At 49.4% G+C, this 16,797-nt stretch overlaps 1 protein-coding gene across 1 annotated transcript in view; it reads left to right on the top strand.

Moving 5' to 3' along the window:
- Nucleotides 1-5,327: 5,327 nt before the first annotated feature.
- The window catches only part of Pgbd5 (piggyBac transposable element derived 5), a 64,888-nt gene continuing 53,418 nt past the window's right edge, over nt 5,328-16,797 (top strand). The window contains exon 1 of the mRNA NM_171824.2: nt 5,328-5,465. The gene's annotated coding sequence lies outside the window, so the exon portion shown is untranslated. The remainder of the gene's footprint in view (nt 5,466-16,797) is intronic.

Below are 16,797 nucleotides of genomic sequence, written 5' to 3'. Positions count from 1 at the left end.
CTCTAGTCTCTCACTACCTCACCGTGTCTACTTACTGGTGTCTGCCTGTGTGTGTTTAGATATAGGACAGTTCATTAAAGCATGATGTAATGAAGGTCAGCTCTCAGGAACCTCATCCCTGGTAAGAGAACTTTTTGCTTGTTTGTTTTTGTTTTGTTTTGTTTGTTTGTTTGTTTGTTTTGAGACAAGATCTCTCTATGTAGCTCAGGCTGTCTTGGAACTTGCTATTGGACCACGCTGGCCTTGAACTCACAGAGATCAGCCTGCCTCTGCCTCCTGAGTGCTGGCATGAAAGGTGTGATCACAGTTGATGGCTTCTGCTCTGTGTGTGTGTTTGTGTCTGTGTGTGTGTCTGTGTCTGTCTGTCTGTCTGTCTCTCTCTGTATAGGGTTCAGTTTTCTTTAAGGAGCTACCCACTGGGAGTCTGACCATGCTCCAGTGAGTATATGGGCAACACAAATTGGACTTGGTGATTTTTTTTTTATCTTTTGGGGGAGGGCACAAGAGGGAAAGGTAGATCTGGGAGGATTGGAAAGCAAGTATGAGCAGGGTCCATTGTGTGGATTTTCCAAATAATCAATAAAAATATTATGTTTGGCTGGGGGAGGTGTGAGGCACCACACCCAGCCAACTTTTAAAGAGAAAAACATACTTCCAAGGTGTGGTGGTTTGAATAGGAATGGTCCCCATAGACTCATGTGTTTGAATGCTTGGCCCATAAGGTGTGGCATTGCTGAAGGAAGCGGTGGGCGGGATTTGAGGTCTCTATGCTCAGGCTCCACCCAGTGTGGAATCAGACCCCCCCCCCCCCCATTCTGCCTACCTTCAGAGCAAGATGTAGAACTTTCAGCTCCTTCTCCAGCACCATGCCTGCCTGGATGCTGCCATGCTCCCACCATGATGATAACGAACTGAACCTCTGAAACCATAAGCCAGCCCCAGTTAAATGTTGTCCTTTATAAGAGTTGCCTTGGTATCTCTTTGTAGTAATGGAAACCCTAACTAAGACACAAAGGAAGAAGACAGCCAGAGAAGAGAGAAAGTTTAGCACTTCAAACTGGCATTCCGTACACAAAGCTGGGCTTCTATGTTACCTTAGCCAGTTTTTTTTTCTCCTTTACATAATAATACTGGCTTTGTATAATATTATTATTATATTTTAAATTATAATATTGTGATTATGTTATATTGTATAAAATTATAACATTGCAATATAAATTAATTATGTTAATATATAATAATAATATGAGCATGGTCCACCGTGTACATCTAAAGATTTATTTTTCACTTTTTATTTGTGTGTGTGTGTATGTGTGTGTGTGTGCACATGAGCTTGAGTGGACATGTGTCTGTAGAGTCCAGGGAAATGTGTTTGATCCCATAGAGATGGAATTGCATGCAGGTATGAGCCACTAGACGTGGGAATTGAACTTGTGTATGTCGTCTGGAAAAGCAGAAAGTGCTCTTAACTGCTGAGCTGTCTCTCCAGCCCTCCAGTCATTCAAGGTACAGCTTCCTGCATCAGATGCCCAATTAGATGCTTAAATGTAACATTGTGATTACTAACACTGTTACCCAGTGTTGCTAGCACAGTGCAGCAAGGGGCTGCACCCAGCTGCCATGTGCCTCTGTGCCTGGGCCTCAGCTCCATCCAATCCACACGGCTTTTGTAGCTCTCTCCCCTCTGTTCCAGCTGTGTTCTCTCAACTGCTAATTCCATGAGGCTTTGTGTAAGGCCTTCTGCACCTTACTCTTCACACTTTGTTCTTCTGCTGCAGGAGGATTACTAGGAGTTCAAAGCCAGCATGGGCTACACAGGGAGACTACAGTTTAGGAGGAGGATGAGGAGGAAAGACTGGGTGACCCACCCCTAAAATCCACCAGGGACAACATAGGCGAGCCTATCTACAGAGCAAAACCAAAATTCGTGGGAAGGTTTTTGGAATCAGCACAGATCCTTTCAAGTCCCCTGTTACCTAAGAATATAAAAGCTTAACTTGAAATATTTTTTTTTCACTCTAAACATTCCATAATAGTCACTTGGAAAAAAAAAATGATTTCAAGCCCTGGAAAAGGAAAGGCAGTTTGAAAGACTAATCAGAGTTATTTGTGCTCCCCAGCAGGGGTCTGCTGCCCTAATTACCACATGGGAATGTAAATTATCTAAACAACTCAAGGAGAAAAAAAAAAAACGGTCCTTAGGATGAGGATCCACTCCCTGCCTTCTTCTTCACGTCCTTCCCTGGATTCTTGCTTGCCAACCTCACTGGTAATGTCCCAAGTGCAGTGGCAGTGGGGGAGGGGTGGGGGAGAAGAGAGTTCTGGGACAGACTGTCTCAGCTCCTAGCAGCTTAGCTAGGACAAGTTGAATGGAGCGGTGGCAACTGACCAGCTGGTCAAGTGCTTGCTTTACAGATCCAAGGACTTCAGTTTACCCCCCAGAACCTGTATAAAAAGCTGGGCATGGGGGCATGTACCACGAGCTGTACCCTTAAGCTGTGAGCCAGAATAAACCTGTTCTCCCTTAAATGCTCCTGTCAGACTATTTTATCATGTTAACAGGAAAATAAACAAAACAAGACAACCTAAGGCAGTACACTGTAAAAGGAGGATCAGGGCCTCAGAATATAGCCCAGGAGCCCAGGGCTCCTGCAAGGCTCTTAATTCAATCCCAAGCACCACAATGAATGAATGAATGAATGAATGAATGATGAATGAATGAATGAATGAATAATATAAAATTAAAGATAAAAAGAAGGCTCAGACAAAATTAAAAATGACAACAGTGTTTATTTTAAGAAAAGATGTGTATACTTTTATGTTAGTATGAGTCTTTTGTTTGCATGCGTGTATGTATGTGCACTGTGTGCATGCCTGCTACACTCAGAGGCTAGAAGCGGACATTGGATTCCCTATACCCGGAGTTAGAGACAGTTCTGAGCTGCCATATGTGTGCTGGGCACTAAACCTAGTTCTCTGCAAGAATAGCCTGTACTCTTAATCACTGAACCATCTCCCCAGCCCCACCACCCAGGCACGTTCCTTTGTCTACTTTCTATTTGATAAACTTCTGCTCCCAGTCTCTTCCTTCCCTTTCTCCACTTCCTCCTCTTTATTGTTTCCTTTTGGAGATAGTGTCTGCTATACCCAGGCTGGCTTCCAACTTGCTATCTCACTCTGCCGAGGGTGACCTTGAACTTCTGACTCTGTTGCCTCCATCTCCCAACTGCTCCGGATCACAAGCTTGTACCACCACAGCTGGCTTGTGCATTCCCGGAGATCAAGCCGAGGGGGTTCTTGAATGCTTAGCAACAGTTTGCTAGCTGAACTAAATCCCCAGACCTCTTCCTTCTGTTGCTGCCATGTGAGCTACTGGAAGAGGAGCCCAGAAAGCACAGAGGCCCTGTATTTCCTTGGTCTGAGCACCATATCGGGGTCAACGAATGGCTGTCCCTGCTTTAACTGTTACTGTTCTGTCCCGTGCTCCCGCGATGGCAAATTGGCCAGAACCACACCCACATTAGCTGCTTTTTTTTCATCCTTTTTCTGGTCAAGTCTATTTATAGGTACCCACTTCACAGCCTTTGTCAATTTGCTGTACACAGGAATGCTAGAACCCCCACCCCCCCCACCACACACACACACACACACACACACACACACACACACTTCTTTGGCATGCTTTTTCAAGAGAGTGGCAGTGCTCTGCAAATACTTTCTTGCTTATCAGCTAAATACACACAGAGGAGGAAGATCAGTAAGTCGCTTTCTCTTTCCAGCCTGGCTGCTTGTGATTGTCATGGATTCAAGCCTGTGCAGAGACCTGGTTTGCAGGTCACAGGGTCTGGGCACAGGCAGACGTGAGTGAAAATCTCAGCCAGGGCAGATGGGTCCCAGCACCCTTTTTCTTAGAAATAGAAACCCATTGTCTTCCGTTTGTGTAATTATCATTTACTACACCCAATAGGGGTCTCAAGCCCTTCACATCTACTTGGATTTATTTTATGTCGGAGTGAAAGTGACTTTATGACCCAGTTACCATTAATGTGACTTATTGCATTATGTTTGAGAGGAGGAGGAGGAGAGAAGACATTCTGATGAGGGGAGGTCGGCCAGCCGGCCTCATGCTTTGCCCCCAGAAGAGAGGAGACAGACTCTGCTCCATTGTTAGATCTCTGAAACCCTGGCGACCAGCTGTTTGTTTCCTGATCATATAATCCTCTTCCAGATGTGCGTTGTCTTAGGCCTGTGCAAGTGATACCAGGGCGCAGGTGGTGATAGTTCTCATGGAAGCAATTTTGAGTTCAGAAGATGTGAGCATCAAAGGACTGTGAGAAATGACGAGCCACCTCATTCCAGTGTTGCGGTCCTTACATGACAGTTGTTGGAGGAGAGACTGTTTTAGTGTCTGACCCAGGTTCCCAAAAGAGCAAGGTTCGGGGAAGCTAGAAGGGCAACCTGAAATTCACAGGAGTGCTGGGCGCAGCCTCGGCTGGCCGCCCACCTGGAGCGTGTCCGCAGAGTGAATTTCAGAACCGCTGGGCGGACAGCTCCTCGGAGCCGGGCGCGGCTGCGCAAGGGGCGGGCCAAAGAGCACGGAGCACCGGGACCCGCCTCCCTCCCCACGCCGGCGAGCGGCTATGAGCTTATGGGCGGGGCTCCTCGCGACTGACTGCCCTAGCGTCACGCCCCGAGGAGGCAGGGCGACCTGCTATCCCCGCCCCCGCGAGGCCGGCGCTCTCTATTGGCCAGCAGCTGAAGGTGCTGGAGGCGGGCCCGGTCCACGGCTCGCGCCCGGGAAGGTCGGCGGCGCAACGCGGTTGCCGCGGGGAGGGTGCGCGGGGACGCGACGGGGCCGGGCGCGGCGGAGACGCAGCGGGTGGGGGCGGCGGCGGCTCTGGGCAGCGGCTGAGTCTCTTCCCGCCGCGGCCGCAGCCAGCGGCGCCCGAGCTCCAAGGCGCATCCCGGGCGCGCGGCCCGAGCGGCCAAGACGGCGGGCCGGCCGGGCGCGGGGCGGCGCGCGCTGTGCTGCGGGCTGCGCTGGTGGGGAGCCACGGGCCGCGGCGGGGGTCCCGGGCCCGGCGTGTGCGGCTGGGAGGCGCTGTGGGGTGTGGGCGCGCGGGCGGCGGCCGGGGCTATGGCCGAGGGCGGTGGGGGCTCACGGAGGAGGGCTCCGGCGCTGCTGGAGGCAGCCCGTGCACGCTACGAGAGCCTGCACATCTCGGACGACGTGTTCGGCGAGTCGGGCCCGGACAGCGGCGGGAACCCCTTTTACAGCACCTCCGCAGCCTCACGCTCCTCCTCGGCCGCCTCCTCGGACGATGAGCGTGAGCGCCCCGCGCCTCCGGGGACCGCCCCGCCATCCTACGCCGCGGATCCCTTGGAACTCGAGGAGGACGAGACCGGTGGGGGCTGGAGCGCCGTGCTGAGGGATCGCCCGTCCCCGCGCTTCGAGGACACCGGTGGTGAGGATCGACCGGGGACACTGGGGTGCAGGGACACACAGGGCGCGGTCTGAAGGCTGGAGCACGGGCCAGACTGGTTCCAGACACACCCGACCTGCACCTGTGTGTTTCTGGAAACAGCTGGTTTGGGGAGCAGGGATTAAACAGAGAGGGTCCTACTGCACAGGATGGTGGTCCCAGGTTTCTCGTGGGTGGAGACCAAGCCAGCAGCACTTTGCCAGAGGCTTTCGGTCGTCTGGCAGTGTCACACCTGTGGGGTCAGTAAAGTATGGCTCTTTTGGTGGAGGGGATCCAAACGCCTGGCACGGCTGAGGCTGAGTCCTTTGCAGTACGCAGGATCTAGGTGTCAGGGGTCAGGCCAGTCGCAGCTGAAGCACATAGAGAGCCCAGAGCCAGAGCATATCAGCATCTTCACTGCTCTCTGTTTTCCCGAGAAACTTCCTGTGGTGCCAGTCGATCTCTAGCTGAGCACCGGAAGGAGCCAAGGGTGATTCCACTGCGTTAGGGAGTGTTAGTCCGAGTTACTTTCAAGGTGTGTAGACCAGACTCAGATTATCCGGAGGCGACTGGAGTTGAGCACAGCCACCCTGCTACTCTGAGCCCTCAGCTGTTGGCTTCTGCAGAGTCTAAAATAGTGCTGCTTTGCAGCAGCTTGGTCAGCTTCTGCTTTCTGAGATGTGGAAACTGCTTTCCCATATGATCCTCAGTGCTGCTGTTCAGGCTCCATGGCTTCCTAGCAGCCAGATGTTACACCATATATTCTGTGAAGTGCACACAACCAGTGTGAATGGGCACCAAGGAGTGCCCCTTTGCATAGTCTCTCTCTCTCTCTCTCTCTCTCTCTCTCTCTCTCTCTCTCTCTGTGTGTGTGTGTGTGTGTGTCACTCACACACACACACACACACTTTGGGCAGTGTACATGACACTATAGCTATTGTTCCTCAAGATTGCAGGTGCACAGGAGGTAGGCTCCAGGGCCTGGGTATGGAAACGTAGCTGCAGGGAGCTGGCAATGGGAAAGGTTGGCCCAGCCCTGGAGGGAGTGTTCTGCAACCTTGCCAGGCTGCGGTGTGGATGGGCAAAGTTGCATCTGGATTGGAGGGTTACCATCACCATGCAAGGTTCTAAGTGGGTACATTTTAAAACCCAACCATTTGGCTGTGGTTTATGGTACTCTAAATTGTCCTCCTATATGCCACCCTTCATTTCCCAGTGTGCCTTAAAGGCCTCCTGCCCTGGACAGCTGCTTTCCATATTGGATGTTGGGATTGTACCAGCCTGGTGCCCTGGTTTGTCAGTCTTCGTGCTGTGAGCCTTTGTGATCCTGTGTTGATCTTGCAGCACTTAAGATGCCTACTGTAGATGTCTACAGAGGAGAATTCGGCAAAGCTGAGGTCACAGGGCAAAATAGGGATGTCGTGCTGGGCTTAGTTTAGATGAAGGGTCTGGTATTGAGAAGGGTAAACACACAAAAGCGATTTAACCAGAACTTTCTTTCTTAGTAATGTATAAGTCAAGATGTTCAGAAGCAAAGCCCTCTGTCCACTGTTCACTCTGTCCACTCCCAGCCTGAAGTCCAGGATTGCCTGCCACTGGCATTAGGGTCATATCCTCCTTTCTGATAGTGCCACTGAGTTTGAGCCTGTTCCTGAGAGTCACTCAGAGGTTCCTTAGGCAAAGGCATTAGCGGCTATTTGCTGGTATTTGTGGCCAGTGTTGCTTTTCTGCTTTAGGAGCGATCCTCTCGTTTAAATTTAGATCTACTTTAGAATTTCCTCTGTGGTACCCGCTACCCAAGGGAAACACGGGGAAAGGGGAGAGGGACAGAGTTGATGGCTTGTTGAGCCCAAGGAAAGTGATTTATCAGAGCTTAAAATAGATTCCTGATTTCCAGGTTGGTCAGAAAAGATCCTTGAGCCCAGGAGCGTGGAGAGAGATGGATGTGTTTATTAGGAAGTCGGTTGCTGCAGCGCTCAACCAAGAGGTTCAGCGTGCTAAGCTACAGCATCCGGGGCGCTCCAGCAATTGCTGCTTTACATCTCCACAAACGCTGCCTGAATCTCTCTCCCTTCTGTGTGGCCCAGTTGCTTAACAGATGTAACTGGGCGGGCAGGGTGGGGGGAGAGGAAGAGTGGTGTTTTGATCTGTTACAACGTTACATTGTTTCATAATAGAACATTTGCGATTGCTACGGCTGCAGCAGTCTAATGAGGACTGCATAGGACTCCTGGTTGCTATGGGACATACTGACTTGCCCCACTGTAAGCAATTGTATCTGTGCATGAGTGTGAGTGTGCAGATGGGCATATGGAGCTGCTCCCTCGCTGCTGGTGGAGAGTTTCTTTTCTTTGGGGAGAATGCAGCTTGATTCCCTTGAAGACCTGGAGACCTTTGCTGAGTCTTTGGGCAGGAAAGAGGTGCATGATGGGACCGTTACATATTGAGTTGCTCTAGAGCAGCAGTTCTGTGGCTCCATGGAGATTTTTGTGCATATAGTAGAGAGTCAGGGGTGCCGAGCTGAGAAGAGGGAGGGAGAGATTCGGTAGTTACTGGTGAGAATCCTGGCCCTTCAGACTGTTCAAGTCTTCTCCGCCCCATCCCTATTTTCCGTGGCTTCAGCTATCTGGATGGAGCATGCTTGGGAAAGCACAGCTGGCAATGGCAGGGGAGTGGCTCTAGCACCTCCCTCAGGCTCTGCTCTGAGGTGTGGGTCCCCTTGGGAAGACTTACAGACAAACACTGGCAGGCTGGTGTCCGTACTTTAACCCTTGTGTAGATGGCAGAGTCTTCCTGGGAACTGAACTGCTCTTTGGGAGAACAGCGTCCAGACTTAACAACGGAGCCCCCTAAAATAACCCAGCAAGCTGTCAGTCTCACTTACCTTCCCACAGTGCAGATTGCCAGCAGTGTGCAAAGCTCTCCTGGGAGCAGTGTGAGATTCAGCCAGGCTGTGTCTGGGGCCTCTGACCTTCAGGCTTCCTTCTCCGAGTGCTTTCCATCACTTCTTGAGGAGGCAGAGAAGCAGGCAGTACCAGTCTCCGGTCGCCTGTTCTAGCTTTGCTGGGTTTCTGTGGTGACTGACCCCTCTTGTTCATACTAACCTCCGAGACTCCAGTAGGAACCTGACCTTGGGGAGATGAGAGGAATGTGGGGTTGAAAATTAACATTGTTGGATTTTTGTCCTTAGAGTTTACTGCCTAGATAATGATGATGATAATTATTATTATTATTGTTGTTGTTATTATTATTATTATTATTATTATTATTATTATTATTATTATTGAGGCAGGGTTTCTTGGTGTAACCCTGGCTGTCCTGAAACTCACTCTGTAGACCAGACTGGCCTTGAACCCAGACATCCACCTGCCTTTGCCGTCCAAGTGCTGGGATTAAAGGTGTGGGCCACCACACCTGGCTTACTGCTGGTTTATTAAAATAGTCTTTTATTTTTAGCATTTGTAACAATTATCTTATTTATTATATTTTATTCTTTGAGGGTTTCATGGCACCTGTGCAATGTATTTTGGTCATACTCATACTCTCTTTCCCCCTCCAACTCTTTCCAGCTCTGCTCCCCTCACACCTGCCTCCCAGCTTTGTTCTTTTTCCCTTCTTTCCTCCCCTCTCTTTTTAATAACCTACTGAGTCCAATTTCTGCTGCCCATATATGCAGAGATGTGTGACTGTCTACTGGAGTATGATCAACCTAGCAGGTACCACATCCTAAAGAAAACTGACTCTTTCCTAGCAGATACTAGCCATCAAAGCTCCTTAGCTGAGGTTGGGAGGGGGCTATTGTGTCCCGTCCATGCTGGAACGTAGACGAGATCTTATGAATTCTTGAGTGTAGTGGTCCTTCATGTCCAGGAGACATTGTATCACCCCAGGTCCCTGCTAGCCTGGCTCTTACATCTTCCCACTTCCCCTCCTCCAATGTTCCCTGAGCCTTTTGGGCAGGGGTGTGATAGACGTGTCCCATTTATAGCTGAGCATTCCATAGACACTCTTTGAACTCTTAGCCAGCCGTGCATCTCTCCACTACCATCTAGTAAAGTCTTTCCAACTCATGAGTAAGATGAGAAAAACGTTTCCTTTTTTAAAGCCAGAATTAAATGGGTCTGTGACTGGGGGGAGCAGGAGGCCTTCCTGTGGAATCCAGGGAGCAGTACCTTCTGTCGTGGCTCTGTGCCAGGCCATGTGGCAGCAGGAGGAGCCTGGGATTTAGGGAGCTGCAACTGCAGTCTCGGGCAGTGCTGCCTAACAGCCAAGCAGCCATGCGGGCTCAGTGCAGATGACTTCCTAGGAGCTCTGTATTCCTAGGCTGTCCAGGGTAGGGCACCTGGAGCTCCTGGTGTGGGTCACATCAGTAATTGCTCGTCTGTGCCTTGTCATACCTCATGTTCACACAGACTCTGGTAGAGAAGTTGTCATTTCTGTACAGGAAGATGGTCTTAGCTTCCTAGCTGTGAGGGCAGGTGGAGAGACCTGACCAGGTGGAAGGCATCCACCTAGTCTTACCTGACACCTCAGGATAGGCAATTCCACCCCCTTTTGTTACTAGAACTTATTTCAGCTCTGCCGCCTTCTCTCGCTTATTTCCATGTTAATACATCAAACTGTTTTTTCTTTTTCACTAGGTGGGGGTGGGGTTGCTGTTTTGTGGATTTTAACACAGGAGTGTACTTTTAAAACGATTTATTTATTTATTTTATGCATATGAGTACACTGTAGCTGTACAGATGGTTGTGAGCTTTCATTTGGTTGTTGGGAATTGAATTTAGGACCTCTGCTCGCTCTGGCTGGCCCTGCTTGCTCCAGCCCAAAGATTTATTTATTAATATCAATAAGTACACTGTTGCTGTCTTCAGACACACCAGAAGGGGGCATCAGATCTCATGGTTGTGAGCCACCATGTGGTTGTTGAGATTTGAACTCAGGACCTCTGGAAGAGCAGTCAGTGCTCTTACCCACTGAGCCATCTCTCCAGCCCAGGAATGTGCTTTTATAAGTAACTCTTGTCAGGGCAGAACAGGAAGATCCTAGAATTTCTACTCCCCCTAGAAGCTTAGTGTTGTTTTCAGGAGCCAGGACTTTCTGATCCAGGAACTGTGGCTGTGGGTGCAAGCAGGGCCTGTGGAAGGTCCCTGCTCCATTCTGGGGTGTCAAACTCACCTTGATTTTTAAAAACTGTAATTGTATATTTTTCTTAACAGCATAATAAACATGTTCATTTTAGATAATTTATTTATTTTTTAGTTCCACAATATTTCTCTATCTAGAGGAAACCATTTGTGACGCTAAATACATAAAGCCATGTATATAAGATCACATCATGGTGAGTGAACTAATTTTTAATTGCAATTAATGACTCATGGATATTTCCCATTAAATTTTCAAATTGTAAAAATTTAATGAATCCGCAGTATACTGATCCCACTGGTGAGCCTCGAGCCTATGGCCTTAAGAAGTTGTTATTGTATATGTGTGTGTAGATGATGTGGGGGGAGCATATGTGCCATGATGTGCATATGGAGATCAAAGGATAGTTTTGTGGGGGCGGTTCTTGCCTTTAATACTCCACGGGCTCCAAGCATGGCACTCAGGACTTCTGGCTTGGATGGCAAGCACCATAACCACTGAGCCATCCTGCTCACCCTGCTGCCTTTTTTATAATTTCACTATTAAGTCAATGCTGTGGTGACTGTCCTCGAAGCTTAGTTTGTGGACACATCCTTGATTTGATCCTTAACTTAGAACCAGCTTAGGAGAATCAAAGGGAAGGATTGTTGTATGTTTTAGAGGTTGTGGAAGAATGTTCTAGAAGCATACCTGTTTACACCCTTGCCAACAGTGAGGGCACTGGGCCAGTCCAGGAGAGGCATTGGTCATGTGACAGACACCTGCTTGTGGTTCCAGAGGCTCCACTCCTGGGAGGCTGGTGTGAGACAGGGCATCATGGCAGATCTGGTGGTGGGGTAAGGAATTCACCTTAATAGCAGCTGGGATGCAGAGAAAGAACGGAGATGGGGGGACAGGGACAAGAAATGCTCCTCGGAAGCACGCCTGCAATGACCTGCCTTCTGTCAGGCTACCTTCAGACTTCATATTTCCACCTTCCTAGAGAGCCGCCAGCTTGTGATCCATCAGTGGGTGTCTTAGGGTTTTACTGCTGTGAACAGACACCATGACCAAGGCAACTCTTATAAGGACAACATTTAATTGGGGCCCCGCTTACAGGTTCAGAGGTTCAATCCATTATCATCAAGGCAGGAACATGGCAGTGTCCAGGCAGGCATGGTACAAGAGGAGCTGAGAGTTCTACATCTTCATCTGAAGGCTGCTAGCAGACTACTGGCTTCCACACCCCTACTCCAACAAGGTCACATCTTCTAATAGTACCACTCCCTGGGCTGAGCATATTGCAAACCATCACAGTGGGTGAAGGCTCTTGCCTTGGGGACCAAAGCTTTTGGGGGCATTGTTGTACTTTCATCCCATTGCAATAAGACACTGACTAAAAGCTGCTTGGGGGAGGAAAGTGTTTACTTCATCTTAAACTTCCATGTTCTATCATTGAGGGAGGATGGGAAAGTCATGGAAGGCAGAAACCATGAAAGAAGGCTGTCAGGATGATGTCCCCCACACATGTTCACGGCCTGATCTAGGCTGCGTGTCAGCCGAAGTCCCTCCCCAGGGACTCTAGATGCTGTCAAGTTGACAGTGGAAACTAATCAGGACAGATGCTCAGCTCCAAAGTGATTAACATCACCTTTCAGGTGGGTTTGGGGGTTATGTGCCTTGCACTCAATGAAGTATTTGTAGGGAGTGTAGCAGGCAAGGGGTGCATATGACATTTTATATGGTGCATTCACACACCCACACAGACACAAGTCAAGGACACCTCAAGACCTAGAAGACTCCCCTGCGCCCCAGAGCCAGCGTCTGTCTCCCTCTCCGAGAGACAGCACTAGAGCTTTATCTCCTAAAGTAATGTTGCTTGTATTACACTTCTAAGACGCATTCATATTATCGCGCGTCTCATATTTTTTAAAAAGAGAATTCCTCGTAATTTTAAAAGATTTATTATTTTAAATTATGTGCAAGTATGCATCTGCATGCGGGTATGTGCATGAGTGTAGGTTCCCAAGGAAACCAGAGCCATCAGATTCCCTGAAGCTGGAGTTAGAGATGGTTGTGAACTACCTGTTACAGGTGCTGGGAACTGACCCCTGCTCTTCTGGAAGAGCAGCAAGCCCTCTTAACCATGGAGCCATCCCTCCATCCACCTGCATGTGTTTTTATGACCTATGTTCCTCCATTTCTCTTGGGCAAACATAGCTGAAAGTGGATTGCTGGGCATGGTATAGATGTCTGTTGAGACTTCAGATCATTCTCGACTGAGGGAGTCTGCTTTGTGCTTTATGAGCCATTAAGCCAGTATGTCAGGCCCACTCGCTTTCGCTCTTGGTAACTAGATGAATTTCCGGACATTGCTGTGTGTCTCCTGGGGGTTGGGGGACAGGATGACTACGTGCGGGGGACCACTGCTGAAGTGGGGCAGTGACGGTTTTCCCGATAAGTCTCTGTCGGCAGAGGTTTCATTGCCAGATATTAATTCGGCAAGCACATTGAGCCTTGGGGATAAAAAAGATAAGTATGTTCAGTCTCCTGGGAGTGGGGAGGGGCAGGTGACAAATGGAGGAGAAAGGGATTTTCAGGGGAAAGAGATTTACACAGGATTCCAGAGCATGGCGCAAGAACAATTAGAAATTAGTCAGGGATGGAAACCGTCTTAACAGAGATGGCACAGTGCTGAGGAACCAGGTTTGATTCCAGCGCCTACACGGTGGCTCACAATTGTCTATAACTCCAGCTCCAGGGAACCTGATACCCACTTGTGGCCTCTGTGGGCACAGCGTAAGCACGATATACTTACATACATGCAAGCAAAACACACATAAAATATAATTTTTTTTTAAAAAGAGAAAGAGAAGCCCGTGGTGGCGACAGCGGTGACGGCTGCGCATACCCTTAATGGAAGCAGCACTGGGGAGGCAGAGCCAGAGGCAGGCACATCTGTAAGTCCAGCCCAGGTCTAGGGTGAGTTTCAGAACAGCCAGGGCCTCTCAGAGAAACCCCGTGTTGAAAAGAAGGGGTGGACTCCGTCTTGCTGTGGGCAGCTTCCTTCAAGCAAAACTGAGCTTCCTTGTATGAGTGAATCCTGAATTTCTCTTCGCAAGAGTTCTTTGAGACGTCGAGTTTATGTTACTGAAATTCACGTAACCTTGAGGAGCTGAACCTTGAGGCACACAGGATCCCCCTCACTGGGGTGGGGGTGGGTGGTTCCAAAGGTTTGTGGGAGGGAGAGCTTGGAGAGGGTGGGAGGGGCCTTACAGGTGACAAGGAACAGACAGTGTGGTAGGGTGGTCATAGTAGGCTGGCAGCCCCGAGGTCACTGTAGAGGGACTCTGCTTTGCTCTGTAAGCTGCAGTGTGCTGTGCTGGCCTTAGGCTTGGTGCTTTTCAGGGGCTCCTCCTCTGCTTCTCCTTAGAAGGAGGATTTTGTTTCTTGTGTGGAGGTTGTTTTGTTTTGTTTTTGTTTTCTTGATTGTGGTTTGGTTTTGGAGACAAGATCTTACGAAGTCCCTGAAGCCGACATGGAACTTGATGAGTGGTCCAAGCTGGACTTTCTGTCCTGAGCGCAGCCTGTACCACAATACCTGGGTGTGATATCATTCCAAAAAAAAAGTTTTGGCTTTTGGGGTGTTTTGAATTTGTTACTTCCAGATAGTAGGCACTCAGTTCATACCACACCGTTCAGCAATTAGCAGAGGGATGTTGGGGTGTAACTGCATTTGGGAATAACAGCCAAAACCTTCAATCTCTGTGTGAATACATACAGCCTTTATCCTTCTTGTGTCTGTACCTCAGGGGTGGGGTTGTCGGCTCCTATAGTGAGGTCTTAGGTTTCCCCTTACTGTTTTCCTTTGTGGCCTCACTGCATCCCAGGCCCTGCAGCAATGTGTGACTTGCTAGGCTATTCCATCTTGTCCCCAGGGCCCCACTTGCTCTAGTTTATGGATTTGACTTTAGTTGGTCTACTGAGGGCAATGTGGATCTAAGGTTGTCCTGATTTGGACAATCCCAATGACTCGTGTATTTGAGTGACTCTCCATACGTTTTACTGTCCTTTGAATATTCCTTTTGTGTGCGTACATGTTCATGCGTGTTCCAGTCCATGCGCCTGTTTGTGTGGGTGCACCTGGAGTCAGATGTCAGCCTTAGGTATATTTCTTAGTGTCTCACTGCTGGCTATGTTGTTGTTTGGGGTTTTTGTTTTGTTTTGTTTTGTTTTTGAGAGAGGATCTCTTCTATTCACCTGGACTTCACTGGTTCAGCTACCCTGGCTGGCCAGTGAACCTCTGGGATCCTCGCCCCTCCCCCCCCCAGCCGCCCCCCCCCCCCATCTCTGCTCCATCAGTGCTGGGATTACAAGCACGCACCACCGCACTTGGCCTTTTTAAAATGTGGATTTGGGGACTTGAACTCGGGTCCACAGGCTTGTATAGCAAAGCACTTTACTACCACGTAGCCCCCTTTGGCAAGTCTAATCCTGTCTTTTCGCTCATGTTTCCTTGTTTGTCTTGCGACTGAATTGTAAGAGCTCTTTATATATCCAGGTTACTTGTTTTCCCAGTAGATAAATGGCTTTCAAATGTATCCTTAAAATCAGAAAGCCTCACCTTTAATCCCAGCACTCGGGAGGCAGAGGCAGGTGGATTTCTGAGTTCAAGGCCAGCCTGGTCTACAGAGTGAGTTCCAGGGTAGCCAGGGCTACACAGAGAAACCCTGTCTCAGGAAAAAAAAAAAATCAGAAAACCTGTGGGTCCTGCTGATGCCTCCCCTGCCTGCTTTGTCTTTGTGCCTTTGATGTCCTAGCTAGGAAGCAGTGACAAGATCAGGGTGACTCTACAGCGTCCCCATGTTCTCTCTCAAAAGCTCCCTTACCTTTTTGGTTGCGCTGATAAATACCCTGATGAGAGCAACATAAGGGGTGTTATTTGGGCCGCAGTTCAAGGGTACATCCAGTCCACCATGGGAGGGGAGTCTTGGCGTTAGCTGGTCCCGCTGCCTCTACAGGAGGCAGAGAGGGGTGAGCAACAGTGCTCAGCTTGACTTTCCCATCTTGTGCAGTTCAGGTAGAGCGGGTCTTCTGACTGCAATGTACTTATTCAGGAAAACCTTCCACAGGTTGTGTCCACTGTGGGGTGGTTCCAGGACGTAGGCTGCCAGGCAATGCCAGGCAGTACAGAGCTGTGTCTTCTCAGGCTGACAGTGTCAGGCAACACAGAGCTGTGTCCTATTAGGCTGACAGGCAGTGCCAGGCAGCACAGAGCTGTCCTGTCAAGCTGACAGTGTCAGGCAGCACAGAGCTGTGTCTTCTCAGGCTGACAGTGTCAGACAACACAGAGCTGTGTCCTCTCAGGCTGACAGTGTCACACAGCACAAAGCTGTCCTGTCAAGCTGACAGTGTCAGGCAGCACAGAGCTGTGTCTTCTCAGGCTGACAGTGTCAGGCAGCACAGAACTGTGTCCTCTCAGGCTGACAGTGTCAGGCAGCACAGAGCTGTCCTGTCAGGCTGACAGTGTCACACAACATGGAATTGTGTCTTCTCAGGCTGACAGTGTCAGGCAGCACTGAGCTGTCCTCTCAGGCTGACAGTGTCACACAGCATGGAACTGTGTCCTCTCAGGCTGACAGGCAGTGTCAGGCCGCACAGAACTGTGTCCTCTTAGCTCCTGTCTGTATTCACTCCTTCCCGAGTTACACTCCAAATGACGTAAGGACCCTGCTTTGCTCTTTTGCATTTGGATATTCACTTTCTCAGCTCTGTTTTTAGAAAGACCATCCTTTCTCTATTGAACCGTCTTGGCACCCTTATCAAATATCGGTTGGTGGCTGTTTAGAGGCATTCTCTCTCTCTCTCTCTCTCTCTCTCTCTCTCTCTCTCTCTTTCTCTCCATTTACCCCCTTTCTCTGCAGAGACTGAACCCAGGTCTGGCGCAGGCTCGGCGTGAGCCCCATATCGATCCAGCCCCGATTTTCCATCTTAATTCTATTTATATCTCTTTTTGTTCTCTTACTCTATGAAAAAAATGCCAATTTCCTCACAATAATTTGAAAATATTACATTGACTCCCAGAACAAGCCATTTTCAGGCTGGGAGGCTGCAACTCATTGCTGGAGCGCCTGCCTGCCATGGAAGGCTCCAGCTTTCGTCTCCAGCACCGAGAGTTTAAGAAAGAGCAAGGTCTCCTGCATCAGAAACCTTC

The sequence above is a fragment of the Mus musculus genome, chromosome 8, assembly GCF_000001635.26.
Source record: "Mus musculus strain C57BL/6J chromosome 8, GRCm38.p6 C57BL/6J".
Lineage (NCBI taxonomy): Eukaryota > Metazoa > Chordata > Mammalia > Rodentia > Muridae > Mus > Mus musculus.
The sequence above is the reverse complement of the archived record's forward strand: the minus strand, read 5'-3'. Positions and strand labels throughout refer to the sequence as shown.